This window comes from Toxorhynchites rutilus, chromosome 2 (genome assembly GCF_029784135.1).
Source record: "Toxorhynchites rutilus septentrionalis strain SRP chromosome 2, ASM2978413v1, whole genome shotgun sequence".
Taxonomy (NCBI): domain Eukaryota; kingdom Metazoa; phylum Arthropoda; class Insecta; order Diptera; family Culicidae; genus Toxorhynchites; species Toxorhynchites rutilus.
The window spans coordinates 46,766,941-46,776,822 of record NC_073745.1 but is presented as its reverse complement, the minus strand read 5'-3'; positions in this window follow the sequence as shown (position 1 = coordinate 46,776,822).

The window sequence follows — 9,882 nt, the reverse complement described above, 5'->3', positions numbered from 1 at the left end:
TGTGTTTAGGAGTTACGTTACGAAACATTCGAAGACATGTGGGTTAATACAAAACGTAGCGAAACTAATAAAAACTTTTTTATCTTAATACAAACTTCAATCAATCAAAAAAATTGTTGGAAATTATAAGAAAATTCATAAAATTTCATGAACATGACGGTATAACACAACAAACGTATTAAAAGAGATTATGTACTATAATAAAGATTATAAATTAGAAATACTTTTTTAAATATCTCGGGAATGGTTGCATTTAGAAGGAGATTGATAATAACCTTTTTTGTCTTAAATCACATCAGAATTCATAATTTGTGGCTAAGAATGATTGCTAACAAACAGAAATTCGAAGTTTCAAAAATTCTTAAAAATTCGATGTTCCACAAATTTCGTCAAAAATAGTTTTACCATATTGGGCCCATTTTTTAAATTTTCTACATACCTTCAATTTTATATGAAATTTAAAAAAATATAAAAAAATACATATTTTTTGATATCGCAAATTTAAATTTTATTTTGTAAATAAAAAAAAAGAGTACTAATTTTTCTTCTCAGTGTATATTTTTTTCTAATTAAGCCAACAATACTCCATAACTCTTTCTAACACACTATTTCGGGACGACTCATATTTTTTTAGATATAAATTATCAAAGATTTCTCTTACTCAAATCGATAAGCCCTTTTCAAAAGTTACGCTTGAGTCAAAAAATGAAACATGATGATGTATTTGGAAAAGCTGTTGAAAATTATAAGCAAATTCATAAAATTTCATGAACATGACGGTATTACACGACAAACATATTAAAAGGGATTATTTACTATAAAAAGACAATAAATTAGAAATATTTTTTTAAATATTTCGAGAATGGCTATATTTAGAAGGAGATTGATAGTAACCTTTTTTGTTTTAAATCACATCAGGATTCATAATTTGTGGCTAAAAATGATTGTTAACATACAAAAATTCGAAGTTTCGAAAATTCCTAAAAATTCGATGTTCCACAAAGTTCGTCAAAAATAGTTTTACCATCTTGGGCCCATTTTTTAAATTTCTGCATTACTTCTATTTAGTATGAAAAAATTAAAAGAAAAAATAAAAAAATATGTATTTTGGATATTGCAAATTGAATTTTTATTTTGTAAATAAAAAAAAGAGTACTAATTTTTATTCTCAGTGTACATTTTTTTCATATTCAACCATCAATACTCTATAACTCTTTCTAAGACACTATTCCGGTACGACTCATAGTTTTTGAGATATAAATTATCAAAGATTTCTCTTACTCAAATCGATACGCCCTTTTCAAAATTTACGCTTGAGTCAAAAAATTCCCAATTGCTGTGGAAAACTCATATTTCCTCTTACCCAAACGGAATACACACTTTCATTGGAATCAAAAATACAAATGTTTTGTCATTTGTCGATTTCATTTGGAATTACTCCTATACAACTGCTTAAAAATGTCGTCATGTACCTCTCGTAAACTCTACGTAGTTTGTAAGCTTGGTAATTCGAATTTCACGCAAATTCTGGATCGATGCCACAAACTAGTGGTAATAGTGGTAATAGTACATTACACACACACACATATATATATATATATATATATATATATATATATATATATATATATATATATATATATATATATATATATATATATATATATATATATATATATATATATATATATATATATATATATATATATATATATATATATATATATATATATATATATATATATATATATATATATATATATATATATATATATATATATACCAGACGCCGACACTATTCCTTTGTCATCGCGAATACACGCTTTGTCCAAAAAAAACCTAAACAATCAGTTGACAGATGTTTGACAAAGTAAAAACTGATGTGGTACAGAGTTGTTAGCGCAGCAATGGTTTATTTGATAAGGAGAACGATACAATTTAATGAGAGCGTTTTTATAGCTACAAGAAAATAAAGAGTCTACTACTCAAGAGCATCGTAAAGGATATGTCGAAATGAAAAACTTATCTAGTTATCTAGATCGCGTGTCTGTTATTCAACACCCCCTCTCAGACGCAGCGTTACTCGATGTTCCTTGAACGTACACACCGGAAGGCCTTTGGTGAAGTCCGCAAGTTGTTGCCCCGTTGGTATGTACCGCACTTGGATGTGCTGATTCTGGATACACTCGCGAATGAAGTTGTACCTGATGTCTAAATGCTTCATCCTCTTTTGGTCGCGTGGTTCCTCGGCAATACGAATGTATGACTGATTGTCTTCGTGTATTAACAGCGGTGCACTCAGAACAACGTCGAATTCTCCTAGCAAGTTTCTCAACCATATGGCTTCACATGCTGCTTGGCTAAGAGCAATGTACTCTGCTTCGGTCGACGACAGTGAAACGGTGTCTTGCTTCCGGGTGGTCCAACAGACAGTGTTCCCGAACATTTGAAAAATGTATCCCGAGGATGATCGGCGATCGAGGATATCGCTTCCCCAGTCGGCGTCGGCGAATCCAACCAAAGGATCTGCTCCTGGACTCCGTTGATACTCCAGGCTGAAGTACTTCGTACCTTGCAAGTATCGAAGAATCCGCTTCAGATGGACTCAGTGGACTTCGGTGGCGCCGTTTTGGAAGCGACTCAGATAATTCACGGCCACACTGATATCAGGCCGCGTGGATACCATCAAGTAGGTCAGACATCCTATTAACTCTCGGTACGGATGCTTAGTCGGGACGTCGCCATCTTTTATTATTTCCAGCTGCAGATTCGACTCCATTGGGGTTGATGCAGGCTTGCATCCTTTCATGCCGAATCGCTCCAAGAGATCAAAAACGTATTTAGACTGATTAATTATTAATTTACCCGTTTGATGATTTCGTTCGAACTTGATTCCGAGAAAGCTGTGAAGCTCGTTCATGTCATCCATCTCGAATTCCTTCGATAGTTTCTGCTTAACTTTTCCAATCTCTTCCAGACCGTTCGACGCCAGGATTATATCGTCCACGTAAAGCACCAGATAGACCTGCACGCCGTTCTCGTTCTTCGTGTACAGGCAACTATCGTACTGAGAACGACGGAATCCCAGCTTGAGTATGAACTCGTTGAACCGCTCGTACCAGCTGCGTGGTGCCGTATAGAGATTTGTTCAGTCGGCAGACCAAACTTCCCCTCTCAAATCCAGGAGGCAGCCGCATGTAGACCGTTTTTTCCAGTCGTCCGTTTAAGAAGGCAGTGCGCACGTCCATCTGGTGCAGATGTAGATTCCGCTGCACCGCAACCGCCAGTAAGGTCCGTACAGTCGACATCCGGACCACCGGAGCGTAAGTTTCCTGGTAGTCGTAGCCCTGCCGCTGAGAGCACCCCTTTGCCACCAGACGCGCCTTGTACCTGCCGTTCGATCCGTCTTCATTTTCCTTAATTTTAAACACCAACTTGCTTGCAACCGTGCTACAGTCAGGAGGGAGTTCCACCAGATCCCAGGTGTGGTTTTTCTTCATCGCTGCCATCTCGTGGTTAATTGCACGTTCCCATTCCGGCCAATCGTCCCGCTTCCGCAATTCCTCAACCGTATCAGGCAGCTCTCCTACATAGTTCTGCGCATTCAATGCAAACGCAACGCACATGTCGTAGTCACCGAATCGGGTTGGTAGATTCCGTTCACGATTGCTTCGTCGCACTCGAATATCTTCAAAGACTGGAACTTCCACCGCAACTGGTTCAGGCAGCTGCTCGGGTAGTTGGTCCGATACTAAATGATCTTCGGTGTAGATTTCCGTATACTCACGTTTCCGTTTAGTTTCTTCCACAGCCACATCTCGAGACACAATGACCCTGCGACGAACAGGGTCCCACAAACGATAGCCGTTGACTGCGTAGCCTACCAAGAAACACACTTGGCTTTTAGCATTCAGCTTGGTTCTCTTCTCTTTCGGCACATGACTGTAGATTTTACTTCCGAAGACTCGCAGCTTGGACACATTTGGTTTGTGCCAGAACCACATCTCATACGGCGTTTTCGATTCCTGCAAGGCGGACGTAGGACTTCGGTTGATCAGATATACCGCAGCCAACACCGCTTCGATCCACATCAAACGCTTAAAACCTGCATCGTCCAGCATCGCCCTCGCTCTCTCCATAATCGTCCTATTCATTCGTTCGGCGACACCGTTCTGCTGCGGTGTGTATGGAACGGTGGGTTCCATGACGATTCCGGTGTGCTCACAAAAATCAATGAATTCGGCGTTAATGTACTCACCACCGTTGTCACTGCGAAGTCTGGCAATCCTGCTTCCGAATCTCGCCGTGGCCATGGCAGCAAACTTCCGGAATGCGTCCAGCATTCCGCGGTGAAACTTCACCGCGGTGAAGTGTGTGTAGTCATCGATGAACGTCACAAACAGCTTCTGATTATCCCATGAGCATGGTGTGAATGGACCGCAAACATCCGTATGGATCAGCTCCAACGGACGAGACGAACGAGGCGAATCGGCTTCTTCAAACGGCAACCTGTTTTGCTTTCCCACCATGCACGAGCCGCAAATTTCGGATTCCGGCTTCACGCATCTGTCCACGTCGATGCCTTCGACCATTCCACTTCGGATGAGCTTCAGCAGATTCGTATTTCCGATGTGCCCGAAATGCCGGTGCCACAACGGTAGGCTGTTTTCCACACTTCCATCGCCGATTCCGGATGCTTCAGTTCCACGTCCAGCTTGTACAGGCGCCCTCTGCGACTGGCTCTACAGACCACTTCCGACTGCTTCATAATCCACGCACTATTGCTTCCGAAAGTTTCCTCCATGCCACGTTCCGTAATCCGTTTCACCGAGAATAAGTTCGTATGCAGTCCCGGCACGTAGAGAACGTTGTGCACCGTACAGCTCAGCTTTTTGCTTCCAACAGTCGAGAACATTTCAACTTCACCAGCTAGAGCACTAGTGAGTGTAACCCCACTTTTTGCCACGTTTATCGTCACAGGCGTGTCGAGCGGCCGAACATTTTTAAGATAGCTTCTGGTACTCATCATGTGTTCGGACGCCCCGCTGTCCAGTACCCACTGGAAATCACCGCTACCCGACTTTGATTCGCTCGTCATGAAGGCGATGTCACTATCGGTTTCCGCTGAATGGGCTTTACCCTGCTTCTTTTGCTGCTTTTCCGGTTTCTTCGACGATCGTTCCTGCTTCACTTGTTCTGGGCAGTTCGCACGCTTGTGTCCTGGTTTTCCGCAAGAGTGACACATGAAATTGAAGTTCCTGCTCTTTCCCGCAAACGCAGTGCCAACTTCCTGCTTCACGACGAAATGCTGTCTCTTAACATTTTCGCTCAGCAGCCTCGTTTTGTCGAACTCCAACGAACATTGTTCCACTGGCAACGTTTCCAGCACGGTGATGAGCTGCTCGTAGGATTTCGGCATCGACTGCAGCAAAAAGAACACTATAACGGATTCGTTGAATTTGATGTCCGCTGACTCCAATTCGCGAACAATCTTCTCGAACTCCAAAATGTGCTCTTCCATTGGCCGACGATCGTCGTACTTCGTCCCGACCAACTGTTTCAGGAGAAAGAAAATTCCCGAAACTCCTTTCCGCTTGAACGTGTTCTGCAGCGTCGTCAACCAGATGTCTCGTGGGGATGTTTTTCCGCGGATGTATTCCAGCTGCGAATCGGCAATCTTGTGGATCAGTATTGATCTACACTTGGCGTCCTCCTGCTTCCGTCGATTTCGCTTCGCCTCCTTCTCCGCTTTCACAGCAACCGTGTCCGCTTCATTTTCTCCGAAAAAATCTTCCTCTTCCAGCTTCTTCTCGACGCAATGACGTATACCCATTTCTTCCAGGTACGCTTCCATCCTGAAGCTCCAATTCGAGAAATTTCTCCCGTCGAAAAGATACACTCTTTGTACGCGGTCGTCCTCCATTTTATACGATCCGAAAAAAAAATTTCGAATTCGAACATGCGTTAAAATGAAATTAGTAAAGTAAACTTTTATTCACACGGATTCAAGTACACTTAGAAAAATCCTCGGTCGAAAACTACCAAATACATTTGGTAATGCAAAATTAGTAGAATGTACAAATTTTTTGTACATATGTCAACAAACCCGCATCCCTACCAGAGATTAGTATATTTTACTCGATAACATTAGTAAGCTTGGATATAGTCATATCTGAAAACTGGTGAGAAAAGCGCGTATTAACCATTTTAATTGTTCCCATAAGGCAATACGGAGGTATAATAAGGATATAATTCTGATACGTGCAATTTCAGCGAGTCGTGGAGCCGATCTGGCGTGGAGGTAACATCCATACTTCTCACGCTCAAGATCAAGAGTTCAATTCTCACTCCCGACATTCTTCCAAAATGGAAGGTAAAAGTGACGAACCAGCCAGAAGCGTTGAAAGTCACTATAATACAGAAAAAAAAAAAAAAAAATTTCAGCGAGAAAATGTAGCCGATATTGGGCTTCCGAATCATGGTTCTGCTTGACACATGTGTTTATTAGTACGGTCGAAAAGGACTATAGATTGGTAGTATTTACCAAAAAATTCGTTATATTTACTAATTATTTCTCTCAGTGTAAATACTAGGAAAGTTTACTTTACTTGGAAACGGGCAGAATAAGTAAATATTTTTTTTATTCATACGACCTATTATATCAAAACGAATTAAGGTATTTCCAGGTATTACGAAGTAAATACTTGATAAATGCTGTTTTATTCATACGAAATCTTGGAAACTTCCATTTTCGAAAAGTAAATACTTATTTGTTACTTTTATTCATACCAAACGTAGTAAAAACTCAATCTCACTGCTCGACTGCTCGATTCAAGTAAAGTAATGCTGAATTTCGTTTTAATACATATGGCCTATTAGGCCGTATGAATAAAAATAAATTCACCTTTACTTTACTTCATTCGAGCAGTCGAGCAGTGAGATTAAATTTTTACTACGTTTGGTATGAATAAAAGAAACAACAAAGTGTTTACTTTTCGAAAATGGATGATTAGCTGATTTCGCATGAATAAAACAGCATTCATCAAATATTTACTTCGTTATTATCAAGTATGCTCATGAGCATACTTTGGATCTGAAAACACATTCATTCGTTCTGATGTCATATCCGATTTATGTTTAATGCTGCTATCTTGCGCTTGAAGTTAAACACGTTAACGATCCGCATTGATGGCATTGAGCTTCGTTTACTAGTTTATGGGAGCGTAAAAAAATTGATTGATTTTCAGGCGGAATGAACACGTTTTTCAAATTTAAATTATGAATGAAAAATAACCTTTCCGTACCAATTTGGCATTCTGTTTAAATGAAAAACACTTTTGCTTGCAGGTGGTGAAAAAATCTGGTACGAATATTGTTTTTGAAGACAACTTTATATTATAATGAAAATTTTCAGTAATGATGTTGGAAATGTATAGACAAAGGGTTAAATAAAAGTCGGAAAAAAGTGTTTTAAGTGATTAAATAACATGATGTGAACATTTTCATTCAAATTTTAACATTTGAAAACTGTCTTCTAATATGATAGGTATCACACTAACGAGATACGGACCCAAACTATGGTCCCTAATTGAAAGTCGCCACCAGACGTCGATACTATTCCTTTTTCATCGCGAATTCACGCTTTGTCAAAAAAAAAAACATTTGGAACGAAACCTAAACAATCAGTTGATAGATGTTTGACAAAGTAAAAACTATGTTCGAATTCGAAAATCAAATTAGTAAAGTAAACTTTTATTCATACGGATTCAAGTAAATACTAGGAAAGTTAACTTTACTTGGAAACGGGCAGAATAAGTAAATACTTTTTTTTATTCATACGACCTATTGTCTCTAGAAGACATTAGTTCATTTGCGCTCGAGAAATCGAATGATTGCGACATTGTATTTCTATTATTTTGGGCCTATATTATACAATAGATTATCCTAGATCTTTCAAACGACTCCTTCGCAAATCGAAGGGTTTACGGTTTTACGCACGGTTTCTATAATGAGTTTCATTGAGTATATTGAGTTATCACAGTTCCGTTTTTGTGGAAGAACTGGGGCTATATTTACTCAATCAACGGTTTATCAAGCCAATTATCATTTCTAAACTCATAAAATTTAGTTTGCAGTTGCGCAAAATTTTATTAGTTCACATTAATTGGAATAAACTTCAAAACCTCAAGGTAAGTTTAATGAGATGCGCTAAGTAACAATACCAAATGGAATAAACATTGAATAAACTATCAAAAGAGAGTTATGAATTTTAGTTTCTTCGATATGATGATGAAGACATTTAAAGACATTTTTTCGTACCATGTGAAGACATTTGAAAAAAAACGAACTGGCATCCCTGGATTAGTACACAAAGATGTCATTTTGACAAACTACACCATTGTGTCAGATCCGACTTTTTGACAGATAAAATTTGGTTTTAAATTTGTACAAACACTAGTTTGGTTGCCACTCTTCACTTATCAACAGTGGCAGACAATGTCAAACATCGAACATTGTTGATTCGAACATCGAACAAAGATTGTTGAAGAATCTTCCCGACTTGGCGAAACAGCGTTTGCTGAACTTGTTCAACAAGTTTCTGGAGCTGAATATTGTCCCACATGACTGGAGGCAAGTGAGAGTGATAGCCATACGAAAACCCAACAAGCCGGCTTGCGATCACAACTCGTATAGGCCGATTGCAATGTTATCCTGTATTCGTAAATTGTTAGAGAAAATGATTCTACTTCGTTTGGACAAGTGGGTCGAAACGAACAATTTGCTGTCAAATACGCAGTTTGGCTTCCGCCGAGGTAGAGGGACAAATGATTGTCTCGCGCTGCTATCTTCTGAAATCCAAATCGCAGTTGCTCGCAAAGAACAAATGGCTTCCGTTTTTCTCGATATCAAAGGGGCATTTGATTCAGTTTCCATGGAAATTCTCTCAGATAAACTTCATAATCGTGGACTTTCACCAATTCTGAATAATTTCCTGTACAATTTACTGTCAGAAAAGCACATGTTTTTCAATCATGGCAGCTTGAAATCTTCTCGATACAGTTTTATGGGCCTACCACAAGGCTCCTGCCTAAGCCTCCTCTTGTACAATTTTTACGTCAATGATATAGATGATTGTCTAACTAGAGACTGCACGCTGAGACAACTTGCAGACGATGGAGTTATTTCCATCAGGGGTACTAATCCCGTCGTTCTGCAAAAGTCGTTGCAAGATACCCTGATCAATCTGTTCACGTGGGCCCTCATGCTGGGTATCGAATTCTCTACGGAGGAAACCGAAATGGTCGTTTTTTCTAGGAAGCACGAACCCGCCCAATTCCAGCTTCACCTATCCGGCAAAACGATCAAGCACTCGATGTTTTTCAAATACCTTGGAGTATATTTTGACTCTAAATGTACCTGGGGAATACACATTGCGTATTTGGAACAGAAATGCCAGCAAAGAATCAATTTTCTCCAAACAATAACCGGAACATGGTGGGGTGCCCATCTAGGAGACCTCATTCAGTTATACAAAACAACGATATTATCAGTGTTAGAATATGGCAGTTTTTGCTTCCGATCAGCTGCCAGGATTCATATTCTCAAGCTGGAGAGAATACAATATCGTTGCTTGCGTATAGCCATGGGGTGTTTGCATTCGACACATACGATGAGTCTCGAAGTCTTGGCAGGAGTACCTCCGCTTACTCTTCGGTTCACAGAATTATCCTACAGATTTCTCATTCGTTGCAAGATCATGAATCCATTGGTGATTGATAACTTCGAAAATCTACTCCAACTGATTCCTCAGTCAAGTTTTCTGTCTTTATACCATGAGTACCTTACCCACGACGTGTACCCTTCACCAGGTATCTCCAACCA